General features: G+C 41.8%; 1 protein-coding gene across 4 annotated transcripts in view; it reads left to right on the plus strand.

The window, feature by feature from the left end:
* The first annotated feature begins 16,769 nt into the window (after positions 1 to 16,769).
* The window catches only part of svila (supervillin a), a 261,547-nt gene continuing 253,722 nt past the window's right edge, over positions 16,770 to 24,594 (plus strand). For 2 of the 4 annotated variants that reach the window (XM_073054765.1, XM_073054768.1), the window contains exon 1: positions 16,770 to 17,051. The gene's annotated coding sequence lies outside the window, so the exon portion shown is untranslated. Of the gene's footprint in view, positions 17,052 to 17,265; positions 17,585 to 24,594 lie in introns of those variants that run through there. The other 2 variants (XM_073054766.1, XM_073054767.1) reach the window with 1 other exon arrangement.

Genomic DNA, 24,594 nt, shown 5'->3' on the forward strand with positions numbered 1-24,594 from the left:
AGGTTAATTTGCAGGTTGAGTCAGTGGTGAGGAAGGCAAATGCAATGTTAGCATTCATTTCAAAAGGACTGGAACATAAAAGCAAGGGGGGTAATGTTGAGGTTTTATAAAACACTGCTCACTTGGAGTACTGTGAGCAGATTTGGGCCCTTATCTATGAAAGGATGTGCTGATATGGGAGAGGTTTCAGAGGAGGTTCACGAGAATGATTCCGGGAATGAAAGGGTTACCATCTGAATACTGATTGATGGCTCTGGGTCTATACTTGCTAGAAATCAGAAAAATAAGGAAGGGATTTCATTGAGGTGTATTGACTGCTGAAAAGCCTCAATAGAGGGGATGTGGAGAGGATGTTTCCAATGACAGAGGAGTCTAGGATCAGAGGGCATAGCCAGAGAATAGAGGGACGTCCATTTAGAACGAAGATGAGGAGGAATTTCTTCAGCCAGAGGGTGATGAATCTGTAGAATTTATTGCCAAGGCAGCCATGGATGCCAAGTCAACGGGTATATTTAAGGCAGAAGTCATTAGATTCTTGATTAGTGAGGCCATGAAGGTGTACGGGGAGATGACATGAGATTAGGGCTAAGTAGAAAACAGATCAATCATGATGAAATGGCAGGGTAGACTCGATGGGCCAAATGGCCTAATTCTGCTCCTATATCTTATGGTGTTATGGTCTTATGCCATCTTGCATATTTAGCAAAGGATGATTGAAATACTCAGTAGGCCAGGTAACATCTACAGAGAGGGAACTAAGTGTTAATGTTTTGGGTCAATTACCTTTCATTGGAAATGAGAGATAACCTGGTGAGGGGGAGAGAGGTAAACAAAAGGGAAGGTCCATCACAGAAGTGGGGAGATTAAATAACAAGATGGTGGATAACAAAAGGGGATTTCAGCAGGACACATAGCAGCAAGCTACCATGACCTTAACTACCAAAACAAAATATTCCGAAGAGAAAAGGGCCACAGTAAAGACTGAAAAATGTTGACTATTTCACTTTTGCAGATGGAATGCAGCTGAAGGACTTTGACCCAAAACGTTAACAGTCGATTTCCTTACGCAGATGCTAGCTGACCCTCTGAGCACCCCCAGCAGCTTTTTTAAATTTCACTCAAAATTATTTTGTCTCCTAATATACTGTACTGCTCCATGAGATCATGGAGCTAAATTGTGATGTTAAGCTTCTTCTTTGCACAATTCATGCATTTTTAAAAATTAAGTGCATGCTCCAATTTGCAAACCCTGCAGCGATCCAGATAGGAGACATGGATGGGATAATCATGACAGGGACACCGAACAGTTACTATTGTTTACATCCACCTGCCTGAGTTTCCAAAGCTCTGCATAATTGCTGCATCTCACTGTGCTTAAAGCACATTTAAAAGTCATTTAGAGTGCAGTTGTGCTGTGAATACAAGCTTAACAATGATCCCATGCCTTACAGAGGCCCAGGGCAACCTACGTCACTGATCATGATCATCAAGATGGGGGAAAGTGACATGGTTATACAGAACCAAAGTCATAGATCCATCTTCTCCTGTATTTTCCCTCATTATCAGGGCAGATTTTCTCCAGTTACTCTGTTGCCATAGAGACTGCTCCCTTAAGGTTCTAATTCACTTCCTTTGGAACAGCTGCAACATACCCCATGGACTACTGTTTAAGACAGGTAGAGGAAGATCTAGAGGCATGTACGATTGCTAGACCGTTATGTCAATAGTACCTGTCTGGAATCCTTATTTCCTTATAACTCTATCCCGCTCAGATGAGAGAGATTATGATAGGGCCCTGGATTCTGAAGTTGGAAATGCAGTGTTAAACATTCATTGGCATTATCAGTTTTGCTCAGCAAACCATAAGACACCATTATTCTTCTGTGCAGACTACGAAGTAACCATTCTATATCCTTCTGTGGGAAGCATGGCCAGCTTGCATGCCTCAGAGGCGTACGTGGCTACATACCATGCAACTCAGCCTCAGGGTGTTGGCAAAAATGCAGTGAAGGAAGATTTTATGGCCCATTATGTCTACGACTGCCTTGTGGAAGAGGTACCCAGTTAGTCCCATCCCTGTCTCTTTTCCTACAATCCTACTACTTTTTTTTCTCTTGAATTTTCTTCTGAAAGTTACTAAGCCTATCAAAGCATTACACCCCATTTAATACAAATTCTATATGAAATGTGGTGGAGTAAAGATATGTTTCTATCAAAGGAGGTGTAAGATGCTCCTTTCCTCCACAAGCCTGCAGGTCACCCTTGGGCAAGGTGTAGCACCTGCTTAGATCAAGATCATGTGAAACCGTGGGAGCAGGTAGTGGTCATATGGGCAGCTGGTGCAGATCACAAGTCCTGGTTATGCGATCACTGATGCCAGGCAGATAATCTCTGAAGCATATTGATAATGGCTGGAGTCACCCATCTTGTAAAGACAGTGCTCAGAAGAAGGCAATGGCAAACCACTTCTGAAGAAAATATTCGTCAAGAACAATCATGGTCATGGAAAGACTATGATCACCATCGTCATTCAAAATGACAAATAACAAACAAACAATATAAAATGTAGCTCCCTCCATAAAAGTAGAAAATGTTAGAAAACTCAGGATTTCACAAGCACCCATAAATGCTGCCTGACCTGTTGGGTTTTTGAATATCAGATTTATTACCTGACATATTACATGAAACTCTAAGAGGACCACAACCTTGTTGTAGGGTTTGAAGGCTTGCGTGCCACAATGACCCGGAGCTATGATGGTAGGAGTCAGGACTTTGTGCTTTGACTCTTGGTAGGGCCACCCATGCCAAACAGTTCAGAGTAGAGGCCAGACTAAGAGTGGTCCAACGGTGCTCCAGGTTCGGGGTTTCAGCTCAGGGCTAACAACCCTAAACGGTCAAAACAAAATAGTTACAGAAACAGCAATGAAGAAAACCTACATTGCTGCGCTAAACACCAGTGGCATAACAGACAGTCAGTAAGTATATTACATGAAATGTGTTGTTTTGTGGCGGCAGTAAATTGCAAAAACATAAAAACTGATGAATTACAAAGGAATAAATAGTGCAAAAAAAGGAATAATGAGGTTTTTCCAACATTTTCTTGTTTTTTATATTTCAGATTTTCAAGATCTGAAGGTTATTGTTTGACTTTCCTCCTGCTGAATCTGGTTAGTTTGCCGTGTACAATGGTGGCCAACTCCACCATCAGTTTCTCCCTATTAACACTAAATTGGACATTGGGATGAAATGAGCCCAATATTGTACAGTCCCATGAGATCATGGGTCCAAGTTGAGATGCTGAGCTATTTTTGCACCATTTGCACCGAGAAAATGGGTGCTACATGCTCTAGAGTTCAAACCTCACAGCAATCAGGACAGGAGCCATGAATTATTTGATTCTGTTGCTATTTTCAAAGTTCACAGTACACTTATTATCAAAGTACGTATATGTTATACAACCTTGAGTCTCATCTCCTTATGGGCAGCCACAAAACATAGAAACCCAAAAGAACCCTTAAAAAAATAAAAAACCATCAAACACCCAATGCACGGAGTGGAAAAACAAAATGTGCGAACAATAGAAGTAAGAGAATAGCATTTCAGAACAAAAGTGAGACCACAGACTCGAAGCCAGGCATCACTGCAGCTGGAGCAGGTCACAGCCTCAGTTCACCACAGCGCCAAGTAAGCATTGCGGAGCAGTGAGTAGAACCAGCCCAACCCTCGCTACTGGTCCCAACACTCTGCCTTTTCAATCTGGCTCTGCATTTAAATCATCCAAGCATCATGTCTTTCCTCACTCTAGAACCCGGGCCCAGTTATTTTAATATGCTCTGGGCCTGGATCCTGCCGCCAAGTTTCGGCCCATATCCAACCTTTCTAAATTGGCCTAGTGCTTAGATCAATCAAACCTCGAGTCTTTCCTCACTCTCGATTTTGGTGAGCAGGCTTTGCCTCTGCTCGGCCTGACTCTGCCTCGCACCCAATCACTCCAACTCTGCCTCAGTCTCACCTCTGCTCACCTCGACTCTGCCTTGCACCCACTCGCCTTGACCCTTGACTCTGCCTCACCTCCGCTTGCCTCTCCATTGTTTGCAGTGATCATTTACCATAAATTTTACCAGAAAAAAATGTTATATAAGAAATATTTGTTTGTATTCTTTCTTTCATTTGCCACTAAAAAGTAGTCACTGGGCTTCACCAACGCCACCTTAAACCAGAATATTCTTGTGAATGCTGCTTATATGATTGGATGTCATCACACAAGGTTTGTTCAGCAAGTCTGCGCATGACACACAATATTTAAGTGAAGTTCGGATAAGTACATAGGTGTGAAGGTTATGGTCCAGGTGCGGGTCAATGGGACTAGGCAGTATAATAGTCTAGCATGGACTAGATGGGCCAAAGGGTCTGTAACTGTGATGTAGTGCTAAATTACTCTGGGTGTTGTCGATAATGAAGAGGCTTACTTCAGAATACAGGGAGATCCTGATCAGTTAGGGCAGTAGGCCAAGAAGTAGCACAAGGATTTCGATTTTGATATTGAGGTGATTCATTTTGGAAAGTCAAGCCAGCATAGGACTTATGCCATAAATGGTAGGGCCCTAGGGACTGTAATGGAACAGAGGGACCAAGGAAAGTGTGTATAACTTATTGAAAGCAGTGTCTAAGGTAGCGAGGGTGAGAAAAAGGGGTTTAGAATGCTGGCTTTCATCAGTCGGTGCACTGAGTATCGCAGTAGGGACAATGTGTTGCAGTTGTACACGTCGCTGGTGAGGTTGCCCTACTTTAGGAAAGATGTGGTTAAATTGGAAAGATTAATGAGGATGTGTGAGGGAGAGTGCTCGGTAAATGCAATCTGTATACATGCACATTTATACCCACACGAACGTTGCCTTGTCATTGTGCTGAGTGTGTGTACTTCAATGCCTCCCCCCACCATCTGGTATATTCTAATAATGGGTCCAAAAGGGTTTGGCTTTATGGTGCCTTTTCCACCATACATGGTGGAATATTCCTTTCCTTTAGTAATGGGGAACTGTAAATGTGCTTGTCTTGTTTGTATACTGTATTTAAGATTTATTTTGTAATATGATTGTAACTACATTGTGGGTGCATCACATCCTAATTCAGCTGTCGTCTTAAGTTAACTTTGTGGGTAATTAAAGATGGTATGTCCAGGTGCCTAAACAAATGGGTTGGTTTACTCTCAGTAGAAGAAAGAGATCGAGCTGCAGGAGTCCACATTGGACATAGTATGGAGCTATTTGTTGTGTAAATATCTTTCTGTAAATATTGACAGTTTTCTTTTTGTTATTTTTGCTGATTTTTTGTATGTTTGATTTTTGACAAACTGAATAAACACCCTAGCATGAAAGTGCTAAGTGACTCCTGCCATCTGTTTTTCGGTCATAACCCACATATCGTAACCAGATGTTGCCAAGGTTAGAAGGCCTGAGTAATAGGGAGTGATTGGCCAGGCGAGGTTTTATTCCTTGGAACACAGGAGAATGAGCGGTGACCTTACAGGAGTGTTTAAAATTATGATAGGCATAGCTAATGTGATGCTAACAGTCTTTTTCTTAGTCCAAACTAAGGGGCATAGGTTTTGGTTAAGAAAAAGACCTGAGGAGCAAATTTTTCATACAAAGAGTGGTGAATATATGGAATAAGCTTCCAGAGGAAGTAATTGAAGCAGGTAGACTGGTATCATTTAAATAGAACTTGCATTAGTACATGGAAGGGTGGGACTTGGAAACATATGGGCTGAACACAAGAAATTGGGACCACCTGTGTGGGCACTGTGGTCAGCATGAACCCACTGGGCTGAAGGGCCTCTATCCTTGCTGTATTACTCTTTGACTCTCTGATGCTATGTGCCTGTGATGCTTTGCAAGTAAGTTTCTCATTGTACCTGTGCATGCATGTCACTTTGCATATGACAATAAACTTGACTTACTCTGTCGACTTTATTGTTTACATCTGCCTGCATGAGTTCCCAGAGTTCCACGTATCTGTTACATCTGCGCTTGAGGCAAACTTTAAAACTCAACATGGTTATACTGTGAGTATGAGACGAACAGGGATCCCATGCCTCACTGTGGCCTAAGGCCAAGACCGCAATGTAAAAAGGATGTTCAAAGGTTCATGGGAATGGTCAACTACACGGAAAATTCATACCCCATCTTTCAGAACAGCTTGCTCCATTGAGGCAGCTAACAGAAAAGAAAAACGAATGGAGCTGGAATCATGAACAGGAGAAGGCATGGCAAAATCTCAAGAAGGTTCTCACTAAAGAACCTGTGTTAAAATTCTATGGTGCTGAGAGACCAATCAAAATCTCATGTGATGCTTCTCAAGCAGGCTTAGGGGCAGTATTACTCCAGAAACATGATAAGGAATGGCTACCAGTGGCATATGCATCTCGTGCATTATCTGATCCAGAAACAAGGTATGCCCAAATTGAAAGAGAATTGCTCAGCATTATGTTTGCTTGTGAGAGATTTCATCAGCTTGTGTCAGGGCAATCTATTGATGTTGAAACTGATCATAAGCCCCTGATTGCATTGTTTCACACACCTTTAAGCAACTGTCCTTTGCAAATTCAGCGAACGATGATCAAATTGCAAAGTTATGTATTGAATGTGTCATACACACCTGGAAAATTCATGCACACGGCTGACACACTTTCCAGAGTTGTGGCTCCAACAACAAAAGACAGTCACAGGGATGTTGTTGATGTTCAGGCATTTGTTGATATGATCATAGAGACTGTACCTGGTGCTCCCAAAAAGTTGGAACTGCTGTGATTTGAGACAGGGAAGGACAAAATTCTCAGTCAGGTAATACAAGTGGTGATGGATGGATGGCCAGATAATAAGCATGACTGTACCTCAGAAGTACAAGAATATTGGAACCACAGATCAGAACTTCCTGTTGTGGATGAGATATTGTACAAAGGTAGCAGAATTGTGATTCCTAAAAGTCTCCGAAAAGAAATAGAACATAGAACAATACAGCACATTACAGGCCCTTCGGCCCACAACGCTGTGCCAACCCTCAAACCCTGCCTGCCATATAACCCCCCACCTTAAATTCCTCCATATACCTGTCTAACAGTCTCTTAAACTTCACTAGTGTATCTGCCTCCACCACTGACTCAGGCAGTGCATTCCACGCACCAACCACTCTCTGAGTGAAAAACCTTCTTCTAATATCCCCCTTGAACTTCCCTCCCCTTCCCTCCCAAATGCTTGGGAAAATTCATGAAGGCCACCTAGGTATTAAAAAATGTAAGAGAAGGGTGCGGGAAGTGATGTTTTGACCCAGGATGAATCAAGAATTGGTGTCTTCTTGTCAAATATGCCTTAAATACCAACCTAGCAACCCTAAGGAGCCACTGCATCCATATCCTAATCCTCAGAGACCTTATCAGAAGGCAGGCATTGATCTTTTTGTAACTGACAACAAAGATTATCTATTAATAACAGATTACTACTCATTGTATCCTGAAGTGTGTGGTCTGAGCAGAACAACAGCAGAGAATGTAATTACATGCATGAAATTAGTTTTTATCCAGACATGGTGCACCTGATGAAGTTTTCACAGACAACAGTCCACAATTCAGTGGTGAATGCATGAGACATTTTGCTCATGAATGGGGCTTTGTTCATACAACATCTAGTCCATTTTTCCCTCAGTCCAATGGATTAGTTGAGAAGTCGGTAGGAATTATCAAGAAACTGATGCACAAAGCAAAAGATAGTGGAGGTGATTTTTATAAAGCTTTGTTAGCCTATTGCAGTACTCCACTTGAATGTGGATTTTCACCTGCTCAGCTCTCGATGGGATGCCGTTTGAGATCCAATCTGCCAATAGATGAGAGCCTTCAGAGAACAGAGGGAGGAGAACAAGTGAAAAGATGGAAAGATGAACACAAAGCAAAGCAGAAAACATACTTAGACAGATGTTCTCGTCCATTGCCTGAACTGCACCAAGAAGGGGAAGTAAGAATACAAGACAAAATGAACACATGGACACAGAAAGCTACAGTAATTGAAGAAGTACAACCCGGATCATACATGGTCCAAACAGAAGAAGGAGCAGTGTTAAGAAAAAATCGCAAAGACCTCAAGAAAGAGCCAACTTCAGAGTTTCAGTTAACTGATGCAGACCAGACAAAACATGGAAATAACAACGAAACACAAGAACTGTGTGAACCACTGAGAAGGTCTACTCATGTTCATAAACCCCCAGAGACTGATAGAGACATGTTAAATTATGCATTTGCTATGGTCAATTTTGCTAATTGTATTTCTTTTTAAGGAAAGGAAGATGTGGTGACATCATGTGTAAGAACGTGATTGGAGAGAGTTCTGAGCATGTGCAGAAATGATAGAAAGAAATGGAAGCATGGCGTTGTAAGACACGTGTGGTTGTTGCTGTTAAATAAAAGTTCTATTTCTTCCAGAATATGGTTCATGATTAGAACCCCACGGTACGTATTAATATAAAGAACACAACATGCATGATTTGTGTTTTTTTTCTTTTTCTCTGTGTAGTCATGTTACATTGGGTTCTTTCAGATTTCTTGCTTTGTGGCTGCCTCTATGCAGAAAAATTTCAAGGTGTATAACATGCCAGGACATGTCCAGAGTCTAGAAAATTTTGGTAAATTATCACAAACATGTCTACCATAACTTCTGCCCTTTCTTTCAGTACCCTGGAAGAACTGAATCTTGCATCCCCTGTGGACCAGGGTACTTGTCTACCTATAGGCTCACTAGTTTACCTATCATTACCTCTTTAGTGACAGTTTCAGAGTCCTCATCTCCCATCATATCCATAATATCCCCCTTTGACATGTTCAATGTGCCCTCCACCGGGAAGACCAATACAAAATTATCATTCAAGGCCTTGACCATTTTCAAATTACCTAATAATAATTCTCCATTCTCACCTTCCAAGGGAGCTATGTTGACTTTAGTCCCCCCCCCCCCACTTTACATAATTCTAACATTTACTATGCTTACTTTCATAATCGATCATTCCCTTCCTTATTGCTTGTTTAGTGGTTCTTCGTTGCTTTTTAAAGTTTCCCCAATCTTTCAAATTCCCACTACCCTTGGAGACTTCTAAGGCACAAGCTTTTAGTTTCATGCCTTCTTTTATATGTATCTCCATAGTTACCCAAGGCTTGCTCTTCCTGCTCTTACTGACCCTGCTCTTTCTTAGAATATACTTGAACCCTATGAAAAATTTATTTGAAAGTCTTCCAGTTTCTCAACTGTCCCACCATATAGCCTGTGTTCCCAATCTGAGCTCACCAGCTGTTCCTCATCCATGCTTAGGCTTAGATTTTTAGATTCAACTATTGTATCCCCAGTTGTATCAGACGTTCCATCATACTGTGATCACTCTTTTCAAGAGGATCCCTTACCATAGGATGTTAATTTTACCTGTCTCACTGCACAGAACCAGATCTAAAATAGCATTTTCCCTTGTGGGCCTACTAGCATGCTGTTCAAGAAACAATTACAGATGCATTCTATGAAGTTCTCCTGAAGACAGCTTCAACCAACTTGACTCGCCTGATCTACGCATAAATAAGAGTCTCCTTAACTGAGAGCGCTATCCTGCCTCCCTTACCTTCCTGCCTATCCTTCCATATTATCTGCTGCCCTTGGATATTTAATTGCAAATCATCTCCAGCCTGTAACCATATTTCTCTAATGGCCACTAATTCATTCCCCTTTGTACTGATTCATGCCACAGGTTCACTGACCTTGTTTTGAATCCTACGGGCATTCGGATAAAGTGCCTTTACCCTCATTGTCCTTTTAGAATCTAGTAACATTTGTGCCTTTTGTATTTGTCTCTTCTGCACTCCACTCTGACTTTTCTCCTTTCTAACTTTTGAGATGTTTCCCTCAGTCTTTCATCTGGGATTTCCACACCCCTCCCTGCCATATTAGTTCAAATCTTCTCCAAAGGCACTAACAAAGTCTTTGATCCCGGACCTGCCCATGTGTGGACTGCCCGGTTCCACCTTTCCCAGAACCGGTTCCAGTGCCCCAGGAATCTGAAACCCTCCCTTCAGCACCACTGCTCAAGCCACATACTCATCTTAGCTATGCTTCCATTCCTACGCTAATTAGCACGTGGCACAGGTTGCAATCCTGAGATTATTACCTTTCAGGTCCTACTTTTTAATTTATCTCCTAGTTCCCTAAATTCAGCTTGTAGGGCCTTCTCCCACTTTTTTTCCTAGATCATTGGTACCTACTTACACCACGACAACTGGATGTTCACCCTCCCCTTCCAGAATGCTCTGCAGCCACTGCCCTGACCCTTGCACCTGGGAGGGAGGCAACACACCAACCGGGAGTCCCATTTGCAGCCACAGAAGCTCCTATTGATTCCCCTTACCATGGAATCCCCTACCACAATAGATCTGTCACTGTTTTTCCTGCCCTCCTTGAGCAGCAGAGCACTCATGGTGTCATGAACTTGGTTACTGCTGTCTTCGCTTGATGAGCCATCTCCCTAATAGAATCCAAAGCAGTATCTCTCTTTTGGTGGAGATGACCGCAGAGATCGCCTGCACTCCCTTCCTGCTACTGCTCTGCCCATTCCCATTCCTTGTCCTTTCCTAGATCCTTCAACCATGTTGAGATCAACTCACTAAAGTGTGTTACACACAACATTCCCCGCTGACTCGCAGATGCTGCAGAGTGAGTCCATGTGCAGATCCAGGGACGCCAGGCAGTCTATCAGGAGCTGCATCTGGAACGCACTTCCTGCACGTGCAGCTATCAGGGAATCTGGCAGCCTCCCTGAGCTCCCGCATTGCACGGGACGAGAATGGCATGAGGCTGAGCTCACATGCGATCACTGAAATGCTCTGAGGGGAAAGAAAGGGACAAGTAAAAACAAATCCCATCTCCTGCAATTGAAACTCTCAAGCAACAATAAAGTAGTTCAAAGCAAATTTATTATCGAAGTACCTACAGAATATATCACCATATACAACCCTGAGATTCATTTTCTTGCAGGCATACTCAGTAAATCCAAGAAACATAGTGGAATTAATGTGCAAAGGGAAACAAACTGCGCAAATACAAAAGCAAAAATAATAATTAAAAAGAAATAAGTAATAATTATCGAGAACATGAGATGAAGAGTCCTTGAAAGTGAGTCTATTGTTGTGGGAGCAGTTCAGTGATGGGGCGAGTGAAGTTATCCCCACTGAGCTTGATGGTTGAGGTGTGGGTCCTGAGGCTCCTGTACCTTCTTCCTGACTGCAGCAGTGAAAAGACAGCATAACCTGGGCATAGGTGTCCCTGATGATGGATGCTGCTTTCCTGCAACAATTTGTGCAGATATGCTCAATGGTGGGGAAGGCTTTACCTGTGATATACTGGGATGTATCCACTACTTTTTGTGTGTTTTTCTGTTCAAGGGCATTTGGTGGTTCCACACCAGGCTTGATGCAGCCAGTCAATATACTCTCCAAAACATATCTATAGAAGTTTATCAAAGTTTTAGATGCCATGCTGAATTTTGGCAAATTCCTAAGGACGTAGAGGCGCTGCCGTGCTTTCTTTGTAAAGGCACTTACGTCCTAGGCCCAGGACAGGTCCTCTGAAATGGTAACACTGAGGAATTTAAAGTTGCTGACCCTCTCCACTTCTGATGCTCCAATGAGGACTGGCTCATGGACCTTTGGTTTCCATCTCCTGAAGCGAGTAATCAGCAACCTGGTCTTAGGACATAGAACATAGAAGAGTACAGCACAGGACAGGCCATTCAGCCCACAATATTATGCCAAACCAGCTAAAAAGCAAATCAAAGACACCCAAACACTAATCCCTCGTACCCACACCATGTCCATATCCCTCCATCTTCATTATACCCATGTGCCTATCCAAACATCTCTCAAAAGCCTCTAATGTATTTGCCTTTACGATCAAACCAGGCAGCGCATTCCAGGCATCTACAACTCTCTTAAAAAACTTATCCCCCACATTCCCCCTAGAAAGTGAGTCCACAAGTTGTGGGATCAGTTCAGTGATGGGGCAAGTGAAGTTATCCCCATTGGTTCAAGGGCCTGACGTTTGAGGGGTAATAGCTATTCTTGAACCTGGTAGGTCCTGAGGCTCCTGTACCTTCTTCCTGAAGGCAGCATGGATTGGGTGGTGGGGATTCTTGATGATGGATGCTGCTTTCCTGAAACAGCGTTCAATGTAGATGTGCTCAATGGTAGGAAGGGCTTTACTTGTGATGGACTGGACCATACTATTACATTTTGTAGAACTTTCCATTCAAGGGAACTTAACAGAAAGAGAAACTTACCAGAAACTCACTTTAGCATCCACCTCTTCTTGCCAAACCCTCATGTAATGTTCAAAACTAAAAAATTAGATAATAGCTAGTTGTGAGATATCAGGATGAAACATTGATTTAAAGCTTTTAGTATTTCCTGTTAATGAAATGCAGGCCGCATACAACCAAATTTAACATTCCTCACAATAAATTAGTAGAATTGCATGGATAAGAATTTAGCTGATTGCTGCTTTAATAGAATAACAGAAAATATACAATGATGGAAGTCAATTAGTCCAGCATATTGATGCCAGCTGATAAAGTGCTCTCTGATCCAATTCCTCTTTCAAGCATGAGATCTAGAACCCTGTATAGCTCACTGCTGTTCAAGTGAACATCCAAGTATTTAAAAAAATTGTTTGAAGGCTTCTGCCTCTATCACACCTGCACATAATGAACTCCAATCTCCTCCCACTCTCTGCACAGAGGGTGGTGAGTGCTCTGAGGAAGTGGTAGAGGCAGGTAAAATTGCAAATACATTTTGACAGGTCTATAAATAGAAAAGGTTTTGAGGGATATGGAGCAATGGAACTAGCTCAAGAAGTCAGCATGGACAAGCTGGAGAGAAGGGCCTGTTTCTGTGCTGCATAACTATGACTCTATGAAAACCTTTCCACTTCTCCCATCTAATCCTTCCAAAATCCTTTTTAAATGTGTGCCCCCTGTTTTTGACGCATCTGGTAGGTTCTTTTTACTTCAAAATTCAAAGTTCTGTTTGAGCCTTTCATGGTTTGCTATACTTCATTTAAGTCTCTCCTCCCACACCCCCAGCTTCCTCCGCTCCAAGGGACTTATTCAAATTTCCTCTTTGTTATTAATTGACAGTCCGAGCAATAACGTTGTAAATCTGCCAGTTCAGTCACGTCTTTGGAATGAGTTCTCCCTCCAGGTAATACTTGTGTTTTAGATTCCATGGGGTTATGCAATCATTGGGAACTTCATTTGTAGAATAATTAGATGAAAATTGAATAGGTACTTTTCTCTACTTAACAAAAGATGGAGCAATTTTTACAGATGAGATTCTACTTCACTATCACAGCTAGAACCACAGTAATTCTTCTGAATATAACTTTAAATCTATGGCCTCTGGTTATCTATCCTTCTATCTTATTTGTGCCTTTCAAATTTTTAATACAAAAATTACCATTTCTCCTCAGTCTTTTTTTAACCACAGAAGACAGTCCCAGTCTAGACACTCTCTTCAAAGCTTTGGTTATTCTGTACAAGTACGAGGACAACCTGGATTGCTTCAAAGCCGCAGCATTTATTGACTGTGAGGTAAAATTTTTGAAGAGAGTGTAAGTAGCCATTAGAAACAGGAGATAAGCATACACAGAGACACAAAGGGCTGCAGGTGCTGGAATCTGGGGCAACCACAAATCACTGGAGGAACTCAGCAGGCCAGGCAGCATCTAAGGAGAGAAATGATCAGTCAATATTTTGGGTTGAAACCCTACATCTGAAAGAAAGGGAGAAGTTAGGCAGTATAGACCAGCTTGTTGCTCCACCTCTTCCCTCCACCATTTATACTGGCTACCTCTCTCTCTTAGTTCACATAAAGTGTCCCAGCCTCAGATGTTAACTGTAAATTTCCCTCTGCCTGACACTCTCAGTACCTCCAGTGCTTTGTGTGTTGTGGTAAACATACTTAATTTAAGAACACCCCAAAAAAAATTTATCAGCTCTTGTAGAACACAACATTAAAATCATATACCGATGATGTCAACGTCATAGCTGCTTCTTCAATAGACCCTTGCGGTCAGGGGAGACTTGTTTCCCTTCTATTCCGACGTAGCTAATGATGTATATGTGAGACCTGCAGTCTTCCATATATGGGACAGAGTAACAGCTGGATAGCTTGTGAGATGATGTGCTCCTCCTGCTGCTTACAAAGGGCTTCTGTGTGCTCCTAATGTATGGCTTTGAGGTTCTCGATGCCACGGATGCTTTCCACACAGGAGCAATCATTGGGCCTTTTGTGTCCATTTCCCAGCTCTTTGGTCCATAGCCCTGTAGATCATGACTCTTCTGCATCCCTTCTAGTTTTGTCACATCCTTCCTGTTATATGGCAACCAGACAGCACACAGTGGTGTAACTTAATGATTTTTTAGTTCTAGTACAGCCTCCCTGCTCTTGTTCTTTATGCTCAGGCACTGAAGGCAAGGATCTCTGATTCTGTTTTAATCACCTACTCACATACACATTTCCTTCATCATTGATGACCACATATTTTACTTCAGCAATTATTGTCTGTGTGATGTACTGGATGTGATGACAAGTATCATTGGACTTTTAACAACTACTTAGGAAACTTGCAGGCCTCAATTTAGAAACATGGAAAATCTACAGCACAATACAGGCCCTTCGGCCCACGAAGTTGTGCCAGTCCCTACCTTAGAACCTGCAATGCTTCCTGTCAGCTTAGACCTTCTGTACCAAATTTCTGGCTTGGGTATCAATCAGACAACTTTCTAATTCTGAGGCAACAATACAATCAATTTAGCAATCTCAGTAAAGAATCTGGGCATGTAAGAATAATAAATAATGCTGTTGGGGCAACAAACATCTTCAATGGATATGTTTATCAAGGATCAAATGCATTCACCATAAGCATGTATTAGAAACTGGCTGTAGTGTGTTGGCATGACATGCAACAAAAACGTTCAACAATTATAAAGATTTATATACAAAATAAAGTCAGAGGATAAACTATGGCTATGGAATAAAATGAGTATAAACCCCAGCATGTATTTACAATGTAAACAGCTGTATGAAAAGTGGTCTCAAGTATTTACAGTGTAGCACAGTGACTGAGGAAATCGTTGGGGGGTGGGGAAATGAATGGAATGGTTGATCAGTTTAACTGCCTGGGGAAGAAACTTTTATGGTGGCATGATGTTCTTCTTTTAATAGTACTATAGATAGCACTTTCCAGAAGTGAGTTCTGGAAAAGGCAGTTAGCAGATAGACAAACGAGAAAATCTGTGGATGCTGAAAATCTGAGCAACACACTCAAAATGCTGGAGGAACTCAGCAGGCCAGGCAGCATCAATGGAAAAAAGTACGGTCGACGTTTCAGGACGAGATGTCAACTGTACTGTACTTTTCTCCAAGATGCTGCCCGGCCTGCTGAGTTCCTCCAGCATTTTATGTATGTTACCTAATAGACAGTGGACAAGAAATATAAGCCTTCTTAAAAACAGCTCAATTAAACAGATCCTAATTATTTTGATGCACCATTTGGAAAGGCCTTTTTGGAGAGGTCTCAGAATCCTCTTAAGCAATGCCTCATTTCTGATCACCTCCTCCTGACTGTACAAGCTGATATTATTTAAGCCACTGCCATACTGTTAATGCTTTACAGTTCAGCTACCAATAAAAATACCGTGAATTATTGAGAGCTTAACATATCCCTTTATTGCTTTCAAACCACACATTAAGGGAGCATTGATATTGCAGCTTTCTAGATTTACCTCAGAGTTCTTGTCAGGTGTTTTATCTCCAAAATACATTTCCTTCATCGTTTCCACTTCCTTAAACAAAAATCCCAGCAGGAGAAAAGCATTTCCGGGATTTTCCCCTGAGAAGGTTAATGTCAGGTGTTATGCTGAGGTAAAAATAGAAAATGCAGGAAACACTCAGTAGGTCCCTCAGCATTTGTTTTGATAAAGGGTCTTTGACTTGAAATTAAATAATCATAAACACTGGAAATTTGAAATAAAACGGGAAACAACTGGCAGGTCAAGCAGCATCTATGGAAAGAGAAACAGCTAACATTTCACAATTAGATCATTCATCAGAACTGAAAGGGGGTAAAAACTAGCTAGAATAGGTAACAAAGAAGAGGGTATTGAGTAAAACAAAGGGAATTTCTCTGTTGAAATTATTTACTAGTTAAGGACCAGCCAACATCTTTGTGTAATATGTGGGGAATTTTGTAAAATCTGGGTAATCTTTTAAATGGATTTTCTTTCCACGACTGCTAAACTGATGAGAAGCAAGTTTCAGGTTTCCAAATTCTACATATTTTTAAATTCTCAGTAAAGATAACCCACATTAGTTGAGATACATTTCTATTTTACTCACACAGTCCTTTACACACATATTCACTTGAAGTCCCTCACTTCTCAGTATTTCATTCCCAGCAAACAAACACCCTTGTGCCGCCAAATTCCTACCATCACTTATTCCCTCTGCCTGCTTCTCCTTCCCGCCCAACGCCCCTCCCCTTTCCCTCCACCCTCTCTCCCTCCCTCCCACACTGTAAATACTATTTTTCGCTATTGTGCCTTTATCGCACGCTCCCAGCTGCCTGCCACTTTAAAAACTCACGTCGTCCGGAAGTGCCACTCAGTGAACGACTTAAGTTTACGAACTCGTGGAAAATGTATATACTGTACAAATAAACTGTCCCACAGCCGTAGCGTAGATAAAAACACAGTCTCCCCTAAAATAAAGCAATTGGCGGGGTGTCAGTAAAGCCTTCATTACAACTTTCTGTGGTATATGTGTGTGTACGCGGGGCGGTTGCTGGAGCTGAGCAGTCAGTGCCGGGTGGCGTGTCCGACTCGGTGTAAACTCGAAGCAAGTAGCGGAAGTTGTTGAGGAGCCCGAGTGGAGGAGTGAGGCGGTGGGATCTGGCACCGGCACCGGCCGCAGCGAGACGGTGGGTTCCGTGCGGCGGTGGGGAAGGGAGCTCGCTGCCATGGCAGTGAGGAGGTGGGGGATGCGCGACGGAGGCTGGTAGCAGCCCGTGGGGGAGAGAGAGAGAGAGAGGCGGATCTGCCGCGGCGTGTTCGCCTGACCCCGGAGACAGGCGGGTCCACGGTGGGGGGACTCTCAGTCACGGGGGAGGGGACGGGTGGATCCGCAGCGGGGGGCTCGTACTGATGCCGGTGGTCTCGCCGTGACCCGGGGCTAGGCGCCGCTCACAAAGCAACAGCCAGGCAGAACCAGCTTAGAGCTACAACTCCCGGCTGAAGTTCGCCTGCGACACTTTGCTGTACTAGTCTTTACCTTCCCTCATCTTTTGACACTAGTTCTTTCAGACATCACCCCTTCCTTTGTTTTTGGACATTATTTTATCTGGTAGCGAATATTTTATTTTCATGATTTTAAATGACAAATCCCAACCGCTATCTCCAACGAGTCACCCACTACTAATTTCTGCATAAATCAAGATTGAGCTGCAACCGGAAGGTAAGATATTCCAGGAAGATTTTTAATATTTGTATGTGCATGAGAAAGTAACCTATCCACTAGGTGTAAAAACATATTGGCGTTGTAGGAGAAAGCTCCCTGATACCACTTAAGAGTGTAGCGCCCATTAAGGAGCGTTTGGGGGTTAAATTCTGTTGGCAGGACAGAGTAGGATGTGTGTGTTCCTGCTGACAGTATTCTGTGGAGCGGTGTTCCTCCGGATGAGGGGAAGCTTGGCACTTTTCTCTGTGTGCACCAAGATGTGAACGTACGTTGCCTTCGTATTGTCTCCACTGTGACCATACGCCGGTGTTATTCCCCCTCCCCCCACTCCCATGTTGGCACCTCTCTCTCTCTGCCAGCGGTAAGGCTCCGAGGGGCTGTTAGTGTTCTTGTAAACTTTGTCTCCGCCGCTTTCTGCGGAGAGAATGCTTCTGCTGAATGTGCTTTCGGTTCTTGCAGGTTCTACGGTATAGATCCATTGTTCAGTTTCCTAACGTGTGGCCGTGTTCTCCAGAACACCATCTGTTTGTAACTTAAGCTTATAACGGGGTCTCCTTTATTCCACTCTCCCTTGCCTTTATCTCCCCACCCCCTCGGCAAAATCCAAACGTTTTGCATGCATTCCGAGATGAACCATTTAAAAAAAAATGGGAATGGATATTGAAGATAGAAATGTTACCGTCTCAGTATTTGTAAGCTGATGATTTGGGTTATGGACTTTCAGATAATTCCAGTTAATGATCAACATTGTGCAGACAAAATCATAAAGCTTCCCCGCTGTAACTCGTCTGCCTGACTTCCAGCTTGAAATCCCTCATTGTGGGTGTTTGATAATTTTATCAATCTGCCTTTTCAATCTCACATTAGTCTCTTTCTGCAAGTCTTTCCAAGGGAGTATCTTTTCATTCTGCTCTTGTAAGCTGCCACCTCACTCTAAACTGGGTGCCTTCTCTGTCTCTCTATTTTCTCTGTCCTTTTTTGCTTGTATTGTTGAGGATGTCAGACCAAGCACAAAGTAGTGGCTGGCTTAAGGATGGGTTGTGGGTCAGAATATACGCTAAAAGTTCTGTAGAAAGACAGAGGGTGGAGTTAAGGGCCTGATAGCAATACAGTTGGGTAAGGAGCTGGCTATTTTCCTTCTGGCTGAAAAGAGAGCCAAGGAGCATGGCAGTGTAGTGGTTAGCAGAATGCCTGAGTTCAATTCCTGTTGCTGCCTGTTAGGAGTTTGCATGCTGACCACGTGAGTTCACTTTGGGTGCTCTCGCTTCTTCCCACTGTCCAATTGTTACATCCGGTGTTGCTGGCAGCTGGAAGGCTTATTCCACACTATCTCAATAAATAAATACTCTAGACCTTGCAGGAAAGGACAAGGAGCTAAAATATGAACAGTCCTTTGTGAGGGGAAAAGGTTGATGGATGACTTAGTTTTTGTCCTTCCTCTCTAGCCTGGACAGGTTTTTTATCATGAAATGAGGATGGAAATGAGTTCTAGATTATCACAGTCAACACGAGTGAATCTGCAGATGCTGGAAATAAATAAAAACACAAAATGCACTCCTGATGAAGGGTTTTGGCCCGAAATGTCGTCACTAACTCCTCCCATAGATGCTGTCTGGCCTGCTGAGTTCTGCCAGCGTTTTGTGTTTTTATCTAGACTATCACAGTTGTTTAAAATGAATTGAGAAATATTTTCAATGTTTCTGGTCCACATTGACACATGGAATTGCTTGGTCTAGGGTAATGCGGTGTAGCTACAAGGGCCAATCAACAGGCATGATGGTTCATTATGGGGCGATAATTACAGTAATACAAAATTAAGGAATGCAAGATCTTGAGTTGAATATGTGTGTAGTACTCATAAATGTATGGTGGAACCTGGCAGTATCTCACTAAGGGTAAATAGGTACTTTTAAAAAGTACAGTTCCAAGATTTTATATTTATAAGCTGTATACATTACAGTACTAATATTCTGAAGTACATATTGCAAGCAAGCTCACATTTTATTTATTCCTGTTATTACAAATTAGTAACTGTCCTTAGATATGTGACTTTCAAGTTTGTAACCAGCTTGCTCTTTCCTAATAGTACGCAATTTTTCTGCTAGGCATGGAGGTAGTTGGCATGTATTTAGAGGACATAGTGAATTAAAAAAAAAACTTATCAATGGAGACAGATTGTATCAGGGCAATAAGGGTAAGGTGAATTCCATCTTTGCCTCTTGCTCTCTCATGGAATTAGAGGTGTTATTAATAGTATCTAATTGGATTGAAGGTATTTTCATCCTTTTTATTAAAGGAGAAAACCTAGTCATCTTTCTTCCTTTTATTCCCCTTCAATCTTTTTCCCTTTGCCCCAGGGTGACAAGAGAACCATGTGCCACTTTTAAGCTAAATCCTTTCAATATCATCTTGCAGAAAAACGCGGAGTGTTTGGAACCACTGTGATTATTAGGTTATTTCTCTGAGACTTTGAGATGTGACAAACACACTATGCTTTTTAAAACAATAAATTGGTTTCTTAGTCTTCATGATAATTTCTAGTTTAGTGACTTATTTGCATTGGGGAGCTATGAAACTGTATTTTGAGATGTATGTGGCCCGTATCTTGTATATATCTTTTAAAGCTTTAATTCTTACAAAAAATCTAATACAATACACATGTATTCTTGGGGAATGGCCCACTTGTGTTTCAACACCTATCTGACACTTACTTGGTCTACTTTACTTAAACTCCTGCTTTTTATTTCTGTACCAGCCTACGTGAATATTAACTGCCTTCTGAAGAAGCACAGTATGTCTCTGACCTACTGCAGCAATTTTTTTCTTCATCTCTTCAGACAATTGGTTGCAAAGCATGGAAATGCATTCTTCAGTCCACCGAATCCCCGTTAAGTCACCATCTTATTGTAGTTCCGTTTCATTCTCCTCACATTCCCAGATTCCAGCATACCAGGAACAATTTTATAGTCAGCAGTTGACCACTAAGCCTCGTTAATGCCTTTGCGAGATAGCCAGAGCATCAGGAGGAAGCCCACACTATCACAGGAAGCAAGTGTAAACATCCAACGGAAAGCACTGGAGATTGGAAATGGCTCAGATCATTAGAGCTGTGAGACATCACCGTGCTGCCACAAATAGGCAGTAAACACTACCATTGCCTTCTATGTCTGAAAGACTAGTTCTATGCCCCTAAGAGAAATCTTTCTTTATCCTAGCAGTCTAAAATACACCCTCTTAACTTAAGCAGTCATTTGGGAATTTTGTTAGTGACTGCAACATTTTTTCACTGTCCAGTTTAGTGAAATGAAAAATTAGTGCTGGAGGAACTCAACGGATAGAGCAATGTCTGGGGGGGTGGGGGGGGGATGGGGGGAGAAAGGAATTGTTGGGATTCTGCATCTGGACGCCTTACCCACCCCCACAATCACAGACGCTGCTCGACCCCTTGAGTTCCCCCACCAGTCTGTTTCTGCTCCAGATTCAAGCATCTGTAGTCTTGTCTCCAGAGTAGTGAAAGTGTTGGGCAATAGTGAGCATCTTATCTACAAACAGTGGAATTTTAAACTTTTGATGAGGTCTCCTCTGAAGGGTTTTCTCCTGTACAATCTCATTCTTAACTTTCTGTTTGCCGTTTGGCTCATCTGAGTCTCTGTTATGTGTCTCTTATGATACTGTAACCAAAAGTTTAAACATTTCTGCAGCTAAGTCTTTAGTGTGCCATCTAGGTTAACAATGGCCCAAAAGACTTGTCTATCTCTCTCTCTCTGCCCTTGTATCTCTTGTCTCTGGAGATGTTGATAATTTCAATCCAGCCCCTGTAGAAGTAATTTACTTCAATTTTTTTCATCTTTAATGGGATTAGATTTGCAGCCTTGGAGGTCTGTATTGTTGGATGCACCATCTGAAATCCAACTTACTGTGGTCTGTAAAATTTGATTTTCACTCATTCTTTGCTGCTATTGCCAACTGTTATAAATCGTGTATTTTAAACATTTTGTGGAAGGATAATTGGAATGAAACCCACAAGGCAGCCAGTTTTTTTTAAAGAAATAGCCTCTAAAACTGCAGAGATAAAATTTCTGTGAAAAGTTTGTTTATTTTACAAAAAAACTTATCAAAGATTTTTTTTAGTACTGGGAACAGGTCATGAGAAACTATTCTGATTTATTTAAATAATATATGGCAGTTCTTTGCACTGCAGCATTATTTACACATAGGAAGCATTAATTAGAATTTAAATAATTCTGACCATATCTATTGGCTTGTTTGTTTTACCTTGCCAAAGAGTAGGCCGTATATGATCTTGTTCAAGATTCAACTGATCTGCTTTTGGAGAGATGGAAGTGTAGTGACTAGTTCCAGATATCAGACAAAGCTTCACTGTTTTATCTCCATAGAAGTAGATTTGGGACTGTCAGGTGTCACAGACTAATTTGACTTGTTTTAACGTGCTGTCTTTTGCAATTATGGAAGCACATTGACCACTTTGCATTTTTAATATTCCCACTGCTACTTACTGTGTCCATTTTCAATATCTTGGAGCTGCCTGCATCAAACAACATCTGCTTCTTGTTCTACCACCTCCACCCTGAGAGCTGCATTTGTTCCAGATTAATCATATTGTTTATATATCTTTAATTCCATTATATGCACAGTAATATAACACCACTTATTGTGGTGTTAGCAATAGTGATATTCTATCCAAGTGTTGAGACATTGTTCTCACAAAGGAATACTGAATGGATGGGGAAATTAATGTTAATTCTGTACTTTGTACTTTAATTTGCAGCCCTGTGAATTGTCACATAGTTTTCTGATGGATCACTCTTTTGACCGGTCTGTGGATATACCCAGCTGTTATTCTGACACTATCAAAATTCTGAAAACTCTTTTGATAAAATTACATCCAGATTTACTCAAAAGCATAAGGTACCAAAGGTGAAATACTTGAGAAAACTGATCAAGAAAAAATGAATGCAATGATTCGTGTCCCTGCTTATTTCTGCTAAACGATACCCTCAATGTTTTGATTTGGCTCCTCAATCATTTTGCTGTTTTCTTTTCACTCAGCCTTCACTTAATTCTATTTCTTTATTGAAAGCCATTCGTTTCTTGCATTTGTTGCGTCTTACAAAGAAGATATTGATGTTGCCATTTCTCTTGAGCTTGATTGCTTCTTGCATTGCATTGGCTCATTTGAGCTGTATTGGCGACATACACAAGGAGGAAAAGATACCTTTTCCACAAATGTCAAAATTCTAGATCTCATTACATATAAAGGATAAGGGCTCAGCTTCTATATCTGCTGGTCACAAGACCTGGGATTTGTGCACCCTTGACCCTTGCCTTCCCATTCCTGTGTAAGCATTCAGGTATTTTCCTGCAGATCTTGAATATTCAGCTTTTATCCTTTTTACCTCTTGATGTGTATTGCACTGCTGCCAGCATAAAGTTGTATGCAGCTCATGGTTTGCCCATTTGAATTTAATCATCCAACACCGTGGGCGTGTTTCAGTTTCTGCAGGGCATTGTCTGAATTATATAAGCAACTTGGTCGCACGTCCTCAAAGAGGAGGCAGAATTTATCTTTTTTGAGCCAATAAATGCAGCACGTTAATAAACTAAAAATAATCTTAATTTTGACTGGAATGTCAAGGTTCCATCTGCTTTACCGCCATTAAATTACTTTCCAGCAGCAAAATCCAAATTGTTACCATTTTTTTTGGCATGCAACTGAATTTTGTAAAAGTAATTAACAAAACAGTTGCTTCTTGCTCTCTTAGAAATAACTGGGCTTCACCTAGTTTCAGATATCTTGAGGCCCTCCACTAATTGGCATCAACCATGGATGTTGTGTCCTAGCTGTCTAGTGATATGGTGAGTGAGCTGTTGGCCACATAGTAGGCTTCCCTTCTCCACAGCTGACTAATCCAAAGGAACGGCAGAGACCGATACAGTTTGGCACCAGCAGCGTTGCAGGAGTTACTAGTCAGCGTTGAACTCAATGTAGGACTGCAGCTCCGGATTTTTCCTCTGGGTTTACTCCCAAAGCCTTCTCCGTGAGTGGGTTTAGCCGCAAGGCAGCAGAGGTTTGAGATCAGAGTTTTCCTTCTAGTGAGCTGCCAACCTCAGCTGACAAGCCCCATCTGCCAGAAGCGACTGGTTTTAAAGCTCCAGTAACCCGCCTTTGCCCCTTCTCCTGTCAGTAGAAATGGCTCCGTCGGGCTTAGCCAGGAGCTAGACTTGGTTGTCAGAGACTATTTGAGACATTCGGAGCATTCAATAGATATGGGAGCTTATCCTCACTACCACCCCTGGTTATAACAGTATTAAGGAACCTGCTTTTCATCAGTGTTGGGAGACAATGGATAACGATGCACTATTCTGATATTTATAAATTGGCTTTACCCAACACTGTTGAACCTTAATGTTATATTTACTTTTGTCAAAGTCTCTTAATTGAATTTTTCTATCTTTATATTAAAGTTTTTGATTTGTTGGGACTCTTAGTAACTTTAATATATTTGGATTTATAAAAGCAATCTACTTATTCCTTCCTTTTCGGAAGTGTACTGACTCAAGCATTGGTTCCTTTCGTACCTCACATCAAGTGGGCATTCTTTTTATGAAGCGAGAAATTGATTGTTGATGGGTAATTTCCCTCCATTGAGGGGCTCTTGTGACCACTCAGTCCATTCCATTGAGCACTTGACATTTAGTAAGAGCTGTTCTCTTCCTGCTGGATCACATGATAAAAAATGGGCGAGTAAGGCTATTCGGAGTGAGATTGCTTTTCTCTGAATACTTTTAGAGGTGATAGCCTTTGTGACTTGCGCATCTATTACTAGCTGTTTACAGAAGATAATTGGCAAAGCTCTAAAGATTGCCTCTTGTGAGATGTACATCTTGCACTCTAAAGATGTTTGTTAATAATCTGAATAATATGTATCCACAAGTTGCATTGAATTATAATTTAGAACTAAAAAGGCCTAGTAGAAATTTTTCTG

This window comes from Hemitrygon akajei, chromosome 8 (genome assembly GCF_048418815.1).
Source record: "Hemitrygon akajei chromosome 8, sHemAka1.3, whole genome shotgun sequence".
Classification (NCBI taxonomy): domain Eukaryota; kingdom Metazoa; phylum Chordata; class Chondrichthyes; order Myliobatiformes; family Dasyatidae; genus Hemitrygon; species Hemitrygon akajei.